We start from the raw sequence: 14750 nt of genomic DNA, 5'->3' as shown, positions 1-14750 counted from the left end.
TATGAGAGCCTCTGGCGATTATTAATTTCGGCGCGCGTTGAAGCCTTTATTGTTTCATTATATACTAGGTACGCGTTCGCGAGAAGAACGGTTAAAACTCAATTGTGAACGGCCGTATACCAAGTTTATAGGCGTCTCCCACATGTCTGCAATGAAATTTATTCACGGCAGATGGTATCGACTACGAGAGGATAATTATTTCGTCGACGTATCTATAAACCGATCGGGATTAACGTTTTCTTTGTTCTAAGGTAAGTTATGTTCGTAGGAGGTCTTAAATCTCCAACGGAGTGTGTCACTGTAATAGTCGACTTAACTCTACTATCTACCATTCGAAAGAAACAAAGATAGAAGATTCCTATAAGAGTTTTAAGTTGAAGATATCAACTTGGATTGTCTTTTAAGCATACCAATAAAAAAAGAAATTGGATTAGTTTTTGTAGGTTATATAAAACCAATAGTTGTCCTATTTGATTGTTTTAATTTGCATTTATATTGTAAACTTAAGAAGAAAACTCCACGGTTAAATTTCGTGCGGCAATGGAAACTATTTATTTTCGACTTTCTCATCCAGCTCATTGATAAAACCTGGTCGTACGATTCGGAGATGCGAAATGTAAGACTTTGAAGTAATTCGGTTCGCCGGAACTCGGACGTCGAACGTTTCCTTTTTCCGGCCGACGCTCGCCGACGCCCTAACGAAGTACTCCGCGGATTGCGCCAAATCCAACGTCGTTCGCCCCCTGAGGCCGATCCACAAGACACGCACGCTTCCGGCGCGTTTTTCCTATCTTCCTCTCGTCAGAAAATCTTCTCACAGTTCCCGATGGAAAGAGGAACGTGCGCGGTGCAATTTCCTCACCGGTTTTCCACAGGAGTATTCGGTATCCCGCCAGTCGACATCGGTCGGGTCAAAGGGCAGGACGCTTCGCTCTCAACACCGCTCCTTGTTTTCCGGGATACGTAACCGGATTCACGACCTACCTCAAACTAGGTTCACACACTTTCGTGACTTTAAACCGAGGGAATTTTGACGGACACTTTGTTCTCTTTTTGTTCACTTTCTTATTCGTATGGGAAAGCTTTCTCGAGAAAAGGACGTTTTTCGGTATATGAAAGAGGTTTGTGAGGACTGAGTAGCAGCACGCCTGATGCATTGATGCAACAACATTCAGCTCTTCTAGATCGACCGCTGCGCTGAAAACGTACATAGCAAAAAGAAGGTAGAACTCAAAAGCATTTTAATTTATAAGTAACTAATTAAATTAACAAATATAAATTAAAAATAAATATGGAGCAATAATTAATTTATTAATGTGGATTAAATGATTTCATATAAAATTTATTAATTATCTCATTTACTGTGTGAAGCAGCAATATTATTAGTGATACTCGAAAATAAACTATGCAATATAATTCATTTAAATGGGATCCGTATGGACTGCCAAGCGGGTTTGTTTACCTCAAACCGGCCCCTTTAAAACTAATTACTAGAGGGGAGGACATTCCGGAAATTCAAAATGGGGTCGATAAAAACGCGCGCTTACATCGCGGTACGAATAAAATTATTTATCGCGTCGCACGGCTATAAATTACGGCGTTTAGTAAAACTATTATCTGGGCCATTTATCAAATCGGTAATTACAAAAACAGACAAACGCGCGCGGGCGTATCGAGCGTCGCGACGCCGAAACCACCGCCGCCGACGCCGCCGTTCAATTAGTTTTATTGCCCGCCCGGTAGCGGTGGTTTCAATTTATGCCCGTGTTGTCGATTTAATTTTCAAAAACACAAACTTGTAGCGACAAACAGGATCGTGTTACTCTACATATAGCTACGGGGCAAGGATGCGAAACATGTTTAAACATGTTTGCATCACCACTGGGACTTCAACAATTTCAACATAAATGTAGTAGTATAACAAAAAAAACTAGATCATCAAGTTTAAAGACCTAGGGATAATTTTATTAAAAATGATTTATAAAAGACATTTTTTACACTAATTATTTTTTCTGTGTCCATTTGAAAGGTCGTACATCACACGCCGCGATTATTCCCGCATAATAACACGGTTCTTGCCGACAAATTAAATTTTAAATTAAAATCGAGATGACGACGACGACGACGCGATCCTTGAAGAACTTCGGTTATTACGCCCGAGAAGAATCCTCGCGTTGGGTAAAAAAAATCTCGAAAAGCCCGGCGGTATTAAGACGTTTCTTCATTAATAAGCGCCCGCCCTGCAATTACTTAATTTGGTCGAACGGCACCGTGGATGGAGACTCCCAAAATCTAAAGGGGGCAGATATCGGCGTGCTCCTAAATTTAAATTTCTCAGGCCGGTTTCTTACACAGAAAAGGTCATCATCATCTTCAGCTAACAAGCACATCTCTCACACACCTTTCAAATGTAAAAAAATAAGAAAAAAAATAGACTAAGATTTTACTTTAAATATGGATTATCATTCATTTTAAGTTACTTATAATATTAAAGATTCAGTTTGAATGTTGGCAATGGTATCAAATATTACAAAAGTAATACAATTTTACAGTCAATAATTTGTACACATTAAAGGTAAAAAGTATCAATAAATGAGGTGAAAATATCATAAGCTGTGTCACCAAGCGTCACTAGGGAAGTAAGAAAATACTACTGGTCATATAATTTAGGTGGTTGTTGTAGTATTCTACTAATTTATATGGCTATTTTAATAAGTTAAGAATTTTATCTTTTTCTGTATCAATTGTAAGATTAAGAAGGTTATATATATGTATAGCATTGGAGTGAACATACTTAAAGCCAAGCAGTTCCCAGGCCTCATTGGGTTCCCTGCACGATATGGCGTTACAGCATAGTGGTCATCTCAATCAACCTAAGAATCCCTGACTCTGTCTCCAGTTGCCCAATGATCCTTATATACTTTAAATCGTATTTTGCTCAGAAGTGGACAGTGGAATAAAATTTATTGTATCTGGTCGTTTACTACACAAGCATAACAGAGAAGGTAGTAAGAAGTGGCAAATTGTAAAGATGGTTGCAAAATTATAAGAAATCATTTACAGGATAGTGTAAATCCTGTTAAGATCCTGTTCATAAATGAGGGACACTTTCTTAGATTGTATCCAATCTCCCTTTGATTTTTTTGAGTATTCCTTTGGGTAATGACCAGAGACCACAATATGGTAGGTGACCGAAGAAAAAAATCTCTTTAAGGTTGGGTTGGTGGTAGACTGTAAGATATTGGACCTACACTGTATTGGTTAATAACATTGTAACATAATAAACAGTAGTTAAATTACAGCCCTGTTCACTGCTCTTTCGCGCTGACTGAAAGCAACACAAACTTATTCGACTCTATTTTCAAGCTGACACCAAGATACTTAATCCTACTGGTTAAACAAAATTAAGAGTTTAATGCAAGAATAAGTTATAATTCGCTCTCCTGTGGAAAGGATCATATCTGCCTTTTAGGAATTTACAGAGAAATATTGTTTTCGCAATAACTCTGAATTTTATTGATTGCAATCTGCATCCTCTCAAATATACGCTAGGATACTTGCCTTTGACAAGGAGTGTCGGAATATATCCAGGCGTTCTATGAACCAAGGTAAGATTATACCTCTGTATTGATAGATATGTTTCACGATTTTTGTTTAAAAGTGTTCTCTATCAAACCAAAGAGTGTCAGAAGAATATTATTCTTTACCAAAGTTTCCTTAATGCCAAGAGATTTTTTTTGTGATCCAAGAAGTCAGTTATGTGTTCTAGTCTCTTCAACGTTCTTAGTAGAGAAGAGAAGAGACGACTTGACACAAATAACATTGGCTAGTGACCAGTAGTGAGGTGAATGATGGATGTTCTGCTGAGATCCTCCAGAGATTTCTGAACCTAAAGAATGTACATTTGTTAATACCAGAAGACTCTGAGAGGGTTTCATTAAAAGAAAACCTTTCCATATCAAGCAAGATCTATTGGAGACTTGCAACACCAAGGTCCACAATATAAGGTATACTTTTTTATACGGTGTTAATAAATCGGTAATATTTTCTGAATTTTACCTGTTTCCATGATTTCTAAATCAAAACCATGAATAAATCATGAACCATGGACCAACCCAACCCAACCTTAACTAACCTAATCAGACAAAGAAATTATCCCAGAAACTGTCCATCGAGGATTGCTCCAAAGATAGTCATTAAGGCTGTGTACACCTAAATTACTTCTCTAATAATGTATATTCGAATCATATTCCAGTACTAGCTGATAATTGCCTATCCTGAAAACGTCAGAGGGTTGTTATAAGGAAAGGAACCTGATGCCAAGGTGGTTATCGTGATCTTATCGTAGGTGGTGAATCCAATATGGACTCTTTAACAGTCTCAGATAAAGCTGTGGGCCTAGACGTTGTGGGTATGTGATTGACGAGCTTTTTATCATCATAATTTGAGATGAAGTTTTCATTGTTGATTGAGACTTTCACTAGCGGTCAATAATTTTACTGACTCAGCCCGTTAATGTAGTAAATATGCAGTTTATATCACTACTTAGCTCAGAAGACGATGTCCACCTAGATCGTTCATTAGCTCAATGTAGAAAATGCGCTAATTTGAAAAATCAAGGTGTGGAGGCTTTAAATCTGAGAAATTCGAAAAGCTTGCGAAATACTTAAAAAAATTGATTTGCCTCTAATCTGAAAAAGAAAGAACATTGTCCAACATTAGTCCTACATAACGGTAATCGTTTATACATGTTAAAGTTGGGTTGGGTTGGGTAGTATTTTGCCTCGTAGTATCGTCTAATTTATTTCTGCGATAAATACTTTAAAATCTATACTTCCGATAGAGACTTTACGTAAGGTCTGACTGAATTGTAGAACCTAATACTAGGAAAATTAACAAAAAAAATAAAAAACATATATCCTTGATATTCTTCAATAATCACATGCAAGAAAATGTTAAACAATTTTTTGCTATAAAAATCTTAGTATACTATAAATATCCACTATATATAACCTTCATCCTTAATATAGTTATTAAAAAAGTACAATTTTACTAATGATAGGGTTGAAAGGTCCAGGTCACACGACGTGGAAACGTTGGGTTGGTCGCCAGCCTGTCATTACCGATGAGAAGCAGGTGCAGATATCAAGCGGTCGTTACAAGGCCCATTACGCACTCCCCTTTCCTCGCTTCTCTTCTTTCCTCTTCTTCCTTAGCCGTTCCCTCTGACCACTCTATTCCGCGGTCGGCGCCGGCGTTTCCTTCCTGCCACCATTTCGGGGGAGTTTGGAAAGAGAGTTGTAGAGGGCAAAACTGTCGTGCTCGTTACATGGCTTATTGTTGGGTTACCCCTCGCGGATGGCGTCCGGCCCGCGACTCTTTATGCTCGAAACGTGACTGGTAGCACTAAAAGGCCCCTTTATTTGGACGGGAAATTTGAAATACACGCATCTTGTAGTATAGTTATATGACTATCATATTAGGGTAGTAAAGGAGTTACGTAAATTAGTAAAGTCATTTTAAGGGAACTAATTTTATGGTAATGGTTGAGGTGGGTTGCCTGTACTTCTTGTAATGGGACTTGAGTAAATTCATCGTTTCGATGAAATTACTGGCTGGCGCCGGATAGTTATTTGTTAGCATATAATTAAGACTAAGTGCGGAACTAAGTTTGGGAAAGGAATTTCTTCAGCATAACTCGGTCAATGGGTAGCAAATGCGGACGCGGCTTTTGGCCAGGAATCTTTTAGCAAAATGAGATATACGTATTCTCGGCGGCGTAGCACTGTGTCCGCCCTCAATATTTTACGGCCAATCAAAAGTTTTACGTTCTCCGAACGAATTTACCTTGTTAAACGTTAATCCTGAATAAGTCGGTATGGCTCGTATTGAATTACGGGCAAATTTGGGCAGCGAAAACTGGTAACCTCGCCAACATCAGAACCCGGATCGTTAAATTTTATACGCCGACCGATGTGCGACTACTTCTCCCTCCGGATATCCACTTATAAGATTGCCGCGAAGGAATTTTATAGACCCCAGCGATTTGAATTAAGATTAGAACGACCGTTCGATCGAGGAAGGTTTTATTAGAGTTGGCTAATCTAAGTTAGTGCAGACGTCGCAATTCGATTTTGTTATTTATTTATATTTGCTTATCATGTCCACTACAATTACCTAAATTATATTTTAAATCTTCACAGCATGTTTTGAATATATCGCAAATTTTATTTCCGTACACAAACTTTACAAAGTAGTATTGTTGGTCTGAGTGCGTCAAGATTTAATTACGCAACATTACTTCCAAGATAACGCGATTTATTATGGAAATAGAGGGTGCTTTTGTTTCTCGCCTACATAATTGAGTCGCTGGCGTGCAAGTCCAGAGCTTTTGCAAAAGCGACAACAACGTGGGCGTAACGCCATCGAAATAAATGCTGCGATAGAGCTCTTGCAGGGGAAATTAACTTATATAACCCTTTCGTGACACGCGAATATTTATAATGTATCGAAACAACGCTATCTAAATACCGCACCCAGATTCGATCAGTTTGCGTGAAATATACTTTGAAATTAAAACGTCTTTTGTATGCTTTACAAGATTAATAGCTTTTTTTTTTGAATAAGTGGTTTACATTTATAAACATATTGAAAAACGAGTTGAGATATATCATCCATCCAATATCTCATTTGCGCTCCGTATTCCTGCGTTGAATATGATTTAACATGAAAGTGGACCCCTTCGGCGACGGACTATCCGTGCGAGAGCAAAAAGTGGTGCTTCATTTTTCGCCAACCTAACTACGTTTCGGAAAATTACTCGCCCGGAACAATCTACATGTAAATGAATCCAGCAAATTGGTAGTCCTGCTTTTACTCGAGTGTCGTGTCCCATTATCTGACAGGACAACCGCTTTACTGTAAGCAGAACGACAAAGAAACCAAGTTTTAAGCTCTCGTTCTGTGAAGTTCAATTTTCGCCTCGAATGGCACGCCACGTGTAAGAGGGGTGACTAAGATTTCTTTGTGCTCAGTATATTGATTAAACAGGGGTTAATCGTTTGGGTGTATTAAAAATAGATGTAAATTTAAATTTTGACGCTGAAAGTTTCTTTTTTTGATATAAATGATATAACGTTTGGTTCTATTTTTTCGTTGTTTGAAATATTGTACATCAGGCAGAAAATCGTTTACTTACACATAGAGATATGTAGGGTAGATATGTTTGTGTCACCCCATTATTTATTATTTCAATTTATCCCGATACACATAACGCTGGCTTATAATAATTCCCCGTCTTTATTGTGAGGACACGTGTTAAGGGGAATTGCGTTAGGGGACAGCTCTTCCGGGAGACACGTCCCTGTGACACCCATTGGTAATAGACAGATGTTGGACCAGGTTCCAAATAGAGAGGAAAATATCGATTTTACATTTTTCTAACGGGAATTGGGTAATAATTTTTTATTGCTCTAGTTCCCTTCAATAACATTAAAATAATTTAATTTAATCATAATTTCTGAACGTTTCAATTCATTTGAAATTACATAACTTTAATTTCTCGGTTTAGTTAGTACAAACTTTGCTAATTTCGATAACTAGATGTTGATGGATTACTAAGAGTTGCGTTCTTAGGCAAACAACTTCGAGCACCCTGGCGACAGATGCCCAAGTAGATACGAACTAAGGAACTTTCCTGCCCGTAATTACGGTAATGAAGTTTGCTTTTTAAAAGGTTTCGTGACGTATAGCTACGTCTAATGGGCGCATCGCATGCGAAAACGCTAGGTTTCTCGTAACGACGGGATCTCGCCCTAACAGGAGCTCGTTGACGATGTTTGTAAACTTTCTTCTAAGCCTTGTTATAGTTTTTTCGACACCGTTATCGCACTCGTTAATTACTTTTGCGTGATAATATACCTTATTTGTATATAACTTGTATGTTCGACGGAACTACAAGTCGTATTTTATTGCTTAACGTTCAAAATTTCAGTTTTAAATACCAAAATCATTAGAAAATCAGTAGATCCTAGTTAATTCTTATAAGCTGGTGTAATAACTTTCTTCTAAGCCTTGTTATAGTTTTTTCGACGCCGTTATCGCACCCGTTAATTACTTTTGCGTGATAATATACCTTATTTGTATATAACTTGTATGTTCGACGGAACTACAAGTCGTATTTTATTGCTTAACGTTCAAAATTTCAGTTTTAAATACCAAAACCATTAGAAAATCAGTAGATCCTAGTTAATTCTTATAAGCTGGTATATCCAACGAAACCTAATTTCGACTAACGGACTAACGCTAACTCGATAATTACGCAGAGCCGTAGCGGAGCTTTTAAGATGTTCTAATGGTCTGGGACATAAAATTCTCACTTTTCCCATTAGAATTTGGTTTCGGTCGTCTCCCTTCTTTCCTTCTTTTTCCCACTCAGTAATAATAATCGGAACTTCCAAGTCGTAAAAAGCTGCTAAACAAGTATACGCGCATGTTATGACAGCTCGTCCGACTAATAACCGAGTTTATAACCGACCCGTGGAAGGCGCGGTCCCTTTTTCCTTCAGGACACAAACGAACCCTAATAAAGGATGTTAAGTGGTGAATTGAAATGGGTGGAATTTTAGATGCGGGAGTAGACGATTTACGAGATAAACTGTTGTTGAACTAATGTTCTTTTTATGGGTTAAAATGTTTTTATGAAGAACCTAAAATATTAAAAATTTTATTATCATCGAATCATAAAAAGAGAAAATGGTGGTTAAACATTAACGATTATTATATTGCATTTTCCTGACAGAGCAATTTTAACCCTCATTATTAATTAGTTTGCTTTGTATGCTATTTTTGGCGATACCCAACCCTCTTGGGAGGTGTTTTGCAAATAACCTTGTCTAATAATTGATGATCTTTCATTATTACAGGGGTGTGCAGGGTATGTTTTCGTTGTAAATTAAAGTACTTTATCTTCCTTTCAAGATTACTAATAAATTAACGCATTTAATCAGTACTCTACAACAGAAACAACTTTTGATTATTTACGAGATGAATCGTATTTCTCTGATCTTTGACTCCGGATCAACAATTCATATAAGGTAGAGAAGGTAAGTTTGCTGTATAAAACTACATTAAATTTCCGTGTCAATCCGCCTTCAATCAACACATCTTTTTACAAAACGCAGTAAATCCAGAAAATAATACTTCTTCTGGTGAAAATATAACTTGGTTTGAACTTATAAGAGCTATAACGGTTGTTAATTTGTTATCAAAACAATCTGGTTTTGTTGAATATGATCACCCTTGTGACACTTGTTGGTTGCACTACACGGACTAATATAATAGATTGGAGCTTTTCTTCATAAAAAAACCAAGGTCAGTCTTGGTCAGCCATCAAATTTCTATCCCACGCTGGAGGACAAGTTATACTAAACTGTTATTTTTACCCGTTAGCCGAATATCTGTCACTATAAATCTGTTACAACTACATAACTACCTGTATCATTAATTTAATAATTAATAAAGCTTTGTCTCAAAACCTTACACAACTCATTAAGTATTATGTATTAAGTATTAACATTGTTACTAAATATTTAATTAAACAAAATTCCTTTCTTTCTGATAAACTCACCCTGTAAGATATTTTCAATGTTAGCACCTATAAATTACAAAAAAGCCCCTCGCAAAACGACATTTCTTCCCCTACCGGTGGTGCATGCGCTTTATTAGGCAGTTTTAATCAAAGTTTTCCGCTTTAAATTTCTTTTTCATGATAATAAACGCGAAGGGTGCCATTTCACGTTCCAAACGTTGGAAACTAAAAGCAGGGTGAAGTAGGGGTTTCGTTAATGCAGGACCGATCGGAAGGGATGCTGTGGTCGTTAATATCTGTCAGGGTTATTTGTAATCATTTTTCGATAAAACGGATGATTGTGCTCCCTTTCTTGGAGAAAAATGCTTGGGAGAGATACTTTTATACTTTTATCCCGTCTTCTTATAAGGATTCTCCGGACCGATTCTCGTGCCAGACAGATTGACGTTTATGCTTCTTCCGAATATCCAACCAACAAAGAGGGCGACTTTTTGATGAAAACGCGTCTAAATAATAAATCAATGTTTGTCGGTTCAGTTCGAAATCGTGCATATTTGCAGTGAACGCGCGGGCGGCGCTGACGTTCAATGAAAAGTCGAGGTAATAAAAAGTTTTACATCTATGCTTTTCAAAATTGGGGATTTTTCAATTTCCGGTTGCGAAGTGGAAACTGCTATAAGTAATCGATTCTGCAACATCTGGTTTTAGTTTTACAAAAAACATGTGCCAAAACGTATTCGATTGTGTATATTTTTTAAGAAATAATTTTTTAAATATTTATCTTATAAGGATCGTATTCCTGTTGAGCTACAACAGTAAATCAGATTTCCGTGGGTAATGCATAATTTATCGAATAATAAAGGCACATATGCTGCACGGTTTTCTGCCTTATTTTCCTATGCGGAACTATGCAGACTTTTGCCCCACGAGACGTGAGAAACGAGTTTCAGAGAAATATTATACCACTTTCAAAGGAATAACATCCTCATAACACAATAATATATTCTGTTTACAAAAATAAATATAAATTTAAACGAAATATTAACTGGTTTAGAAATATTTTATGGAATGAAAGTTTATACCCATCTGTCGTCTACTGAAATTTTCACGCCAATGTAAAGAATTTTCACCGAGATGGTTCAGCCTGTCATATGTAAAATGCAACAGATCGGCATAGAGTCGAAACGCCCTAATGTACGAATAAAAAATACAAAAGTTTTTCCGAGTGGGGATTAGGAGTTGGGAGTTCGGAGTTCTCTGTAGACATCTGCGACCGACGTTCGCGTCCTATTGCGTCATATTGCTGTCAGATTCGTCAGAATTCGTACACTTTGATAGCAAATGGATACGTCGTCGGTTATATCGCGACCGGTCGACATCTGGTCATGACATTTAATGGAAATGTTTTCATTACTCGAAGGCTGTTTTGTCAGATTTCACCCTTGGGCGATACAAAATTGATTTTCACGATTTATTAACATTTTACAAATGTTTAGTTAAATTTTGTAGTTATGCGGTAGTTGCAACAGTATAACACACTTCATTCATGAGTAATTTAATCCTTTAGGTGTTGAATTTCGTGATTAGTTCATCGATTCTGTAATCAATGATGTATGTAGCAACACTGATGCGGAAATTTAATTGATTCAAAAATATGGGATTTTACAGGAAAAATAAAATCGTTCATTCAAAATCGGTCAAATTGCATGTCTACAGCTCAATTAATGCAGGCGGTAGTAAATCAGTTACTTCAGCAGGTAACGCAGTAAATACTCTTGTCCTGTTACCGGTGTACACATCGCCTACTTAGCAATATACGGCCCATATATCTTCGGGCACGTAAGCGTTTGAAATATGCCCTCCCGGACGCCATACACCATCAAGTTTGCTTTCCGCCATAGTATATTGCGTTAGACGGCGTGGAGTGGAAATTATTACTTTGCGATTTTCCAATATTTCTTCGACGCGATGCGCACACTTACGTCGTTCGTAGAACAACGAGAACTTTATCAATGTCGTTTATTCACTTTACTCGATTTACTACGGTAAGAAACGCAATTTTTACACATCATCCCGGCAAAATGATGGACGCTAAAATTTCTCCAGTCTCGGACACGACGTGGACGTTAAATTATCGGATTTTGTCATTCGTACCGCAGAAATCGTTATGTGCTCGTCCCTAGATACGGACGTGTCTAGAATTTACGTCTCGTTTCTATTCGAGAAAACTTGTCGAAGTATTGAACTAAAGTTGGCGTATTGTTGGAAAAGTGAGGAAACTACTATGTGATGATAGGACGTGTTAGGATTGAATAGAATTGTAGATTTTCTTTCGTAAGCAATCAATCAAATTTGTATTTTTGAATAATTTCAATTTCTCGAATAAGTTGTCAACAAAATTCACCAATAATAATTTAACTTTGAATTTACGAGCTTTCAAAGTATTAAATATAAAGCAGTATTTATCTCTGTTCGCCTTTATCTACATACATTCTTCACAACCCCGAGTACCAACTTACAGCTGCTGTAAACAACGCCAAAATTACCTTCATGCAGAAAGTCGATGTTAGCGTGCTACTACCAAATGTATCATCGCAAATTATTTCAATTAGCCTATTTGTAAGATTGAACCCAATTATTTCAGCTTCTGCCTCGTTAACAGAAGTTTAGACCGTTAATAACGGCCACTTTTAGGCGTACTAGAAACGCATTCTTGTAGCCCACTTTATTTTTGTGGTCGCTACTAGATTGCGCATCCGATTTACTTTGAGCCAGTTCCTTCTCTTCTCGCCTCCTCATTTATGTCTGGAATCTTTACAGATCTTAATCTATATTTGAACCATCTCTAGGGAAAAGTGAAGCTGAGGTATTAGAGAATACTTGACAAAAATTATGCCATCGGAATCAAAGGATATTAGCCTCCATCTTCAATGTTAGGTTGCTGACAAATTATCGTCCCAGCATATGTAAAGTAGTCAACAAAATCCGCCAATAATAATTTGACCGTCATTTAGTTGCCTAATAATGTTTTAATGTTTTTTAATACAAAACTTATTTTATCTCGAGAATGGTTGGTGATACAACTTTTAACAAAAACCTTTAATGAAAGATAAAGCAGAATTTATCTCTGTTCGCCTTTATCTCCATACATTCTTCACAACCCCGAGTACCAACTTACAGCTGCTGTAAACAACACCAAATTACCTTCATGTGGCTTAACGATAAGCTGTCATTGCAAGTGATATTCAAAACCTAACCCCACATAGACTATCAACCAGAAAGTCGATGTCAGCGTACTACTACCAACTATATCATCGCAAATTATTTCAATGAGCTTATTCCTAAGTTTCAATCCAATTATTTCAGTTTCTGCCTCGTTAACTGCTATGTGCTTCTCATTCTTGTAGCCCACTTTACTTTTGTGGTCCCTACTAGCTTTCGCATTCGATTTACTCTGATTGTGAGCCAGTTCCTTCTCCACCTGCCATCAGATCTCAATATATATTTGAACCATCTCCAGGGAATAGTGAAACTGAGGTATTAGTGAATACTTACGAAAACGGAGTACCAAGGAGATTAATATCTGTAGTGGTGCAAGATCATAAAATTCCACAATATCAATCTGAAAACACGGTGATCTTATAATCTCCATCTTCAATGTTAGGATGCTGACAAATTATCCTCCTAGCACATGTAAAGTGGTCCAAGTCAGCATGACGTATAAGTCTAGAAACGAGGTTAAAGTCCTAAAAACATAATAAACGAAAGGGACACAAAGCACTGTAGGATTAAGGAGCGTTAGGAATGTGATTGTGAATCTTTTACACATATAAGCCAAACAGGTACATACATGGGTACATTAACCAAAATAGTGAATTAATACCGCAGAAGTTTTTGAATTGATTCCACTACAAGTAGCGAAAATAATATTTTGCAGTGTTTAGGCCACGTATAGAGCAAACATTTAGTTAAATGGAAATTAAACGAGACTCGCCGAATTACAACAGGTACTATCCTAGAGTAACCACAATTGCTGTCATTAGCATCGTTATGGTAACAGCGTCGCGAGCGTCGACGTCGTTTAATTCCGGTACGGTAAATAACGGTGTACGAGACACTGACGTGAACTCCAGTTTTCCTCTGCCACCGCGTCGGTTGCAGGTGCAAGGCGAAGTCCTGCTATCGCCATTCGAGAAACTTTGCGCCGTTTAGTCGAGATATAAATCCACCCCGAACCGGTGTTTTATATCCCCGGATGCCGGCGATGGTGCGAAAAAGTGCATTACATCTAACGAGTTCGTAATTTATACCATCCGGAAGAGTTACGGGACGGGTGCTTCGGCAAGTTTACGGAATTTGCAGCAACCCCGGACACATAACCGGGATATTTCGAAGTTTTGTACATTCAAAGTAAATTTATTGTCATGCTTTTAGCCTTTTAGCATAACTGAAAAACTAACGTTTCAAACTTCAAAACTATTAATAAGTGATCAAGCCAATTTTTGTTGCTCTTGTTTTTACTTTGTTTTATTGCTTGAATTTAATGTAACATTTTCGGTGGGACGTGTATGTGGAAATTGGTCTCTTGCATCTCTTCTTACCCAGTTTCTAGTCGCAGTCGCAGAGTCTAATTAGATAACAACTAACACGAATGGGGACGGTAGCAGACGCGCAGAATGTCGTCTTTGCATAACAAGTGGATGGAGAATTGAAATGGCCGTGTTGCTGTGCCGCTGGCGGAGGTGCAGTGAGCCGAAACTTATTGCTTCGCAAGCTGTGCTAAGATTTCCCTTCCAAACGCGACTATTGCATCCCCAAAAGCAGGCACCTCGTAGTTTCGGGAACGGCTCGCCGTGCTCCAGTTGAACCGGAATATGTACACACAACCGATGCTGAGCGCAGTCTTCCGCGGTTACGGATATTGGCATTACATCAAGCTCCGAGTGGTGATATTAAAACCGTTCAGCGGTTGATGATAGCCCACCAACGAAACGTGTGCCAACACTAAATATAGTAAATTAGATGCTTTGTTAATCTTTTACTAAAATTTTAAAAATTCTTTGTTCAAAAACGTAAAAAATACATACATGAGTGTTTCTGTCTGTATTTGTAAACCTAGTAAACCGAAATGGTGGTGGGGTGTTTCGAATAGCGCTTGAAA

At 37.7% G+C, this 14750-nt stretch overlaps 1 protein-coding gene across 1 annotated transcript in view; it reads left to right on the top strand.

Annotated features, from left to right (window-relative positions):
* Positions 1-924: 924 nt before the first annotated feature.
* LOC111423796 (putative Hedgehog signaling attenuator pxb) overlaps positions 925-14750 on the top strand; it is a 159884-nt gene continuing 146058 nt past the window's right edge. The window contains exon 1 of the mRNA XM_023057153.2: positions 925-1223. The gene's annotated coding sequence lies outside the window, so the exon portion shown is untranslated. The remainder of the gene's footprint in view (positions 1224-14750) is intronic.

Source organism: Onthophagus taurus, chromosome 7, assembly GCF_036711975.1.
Source record: "Onthophagus taurus isolate NC chromosome 7, IU_Otau_3.0, whole genome shotgun sequence".
Taxonomy (NCBI): domain Eukaryota; kingdom Metazoa; phylum Arthropoda; class Insecta; order Coleoptera; family Scarabaeidae; genus Onthophagus; species Onthophagus taurus.
Note: the sequence above shows the minus strand (reverse complement) of the source record. Positions and strands in the feature narration are given on the sequence as shown.